At 42.2% G+C, this 656-nt stretch overlaps 1 pseudogene; it reads left to right on the forward strand.

The window, feature by feature from the left end:
- The first annotated feature begins 4 nt into the window (after positions 1-4).
- LOC108524904 (zinc finger protein 669-like) lies at positions 5-587 on the forward strand (annotated as a pseudogene).
- Positions 588-656: the final 69 nt, after the last annotated feature.

Here is a 656-nt window from a genome sequence, read left to right on the forward strand (position 1 = left end):
AAAACCCGATAAATGTAAACAATGTGGTAAAGCGCTCACTGTTTCCAGTTCTTGTCTAATACATGGACGAACTCACGCTGGAGAGAAGCCCTACGAATGTAAGGAATGTGGGAAAACACTCAGATTTTCTTGTTCTTTTAAGATGCTTGAAAGGACTCACACTGGAGAAAGATGTACCAAATGTGATAAAGCCTTCAGCTGTTCCACTTCCCTTCATGACCATGGAAGCATTCATACTGGAGAGAGACCCTAAGAATGGAAACAATGTGGCAAAGCCTTTAGTCATTTGAGTTCCTTTTGTAACCATAGAAATACTCATACTGGAGAGAAAGCCTATGAATGTAAACAATGTGACCAAGCCTTCAGTCGTCTCAGTTCCCTTCACCTCCATGAAAGAATTCATACTGGAGAAAACCCTATGAATGTAAGAGATACGGTAAAGCCTACACTCGTTCCAGTTACCTTACGCTCCACTAAAGAAGTCATGATATAGAGGTTGGGTGTAGTGACTCGGCCTATAATCCCAGCACTTTGGGAGGCCAAGGTGTGTGAAATGCTTGAGCCCAGGAGTTCATAACCAGCCCGAATGAAAACAATGTGAAACAAACTGGGCAACATGGTGACACCCTGTCTCTAGAAAAAATAAAATAATGCCA

This window comes from Rhinopithecus bieti, unplaced genomic scaffold (genome assembly GCF_001698545.2).
Source record: "Rhinopithecus bieti isolate Rb0 unplaced genomic scaffold, ASM169854v2 repeat_29900, whole genome shotgun sequence".
Lineage (NCBI taxonomy): Eukaryota > Metazoa > Chordata > Mammalia > Primates > Cercopithecidae > Rhinopithecus > Rhinopithecus bieti.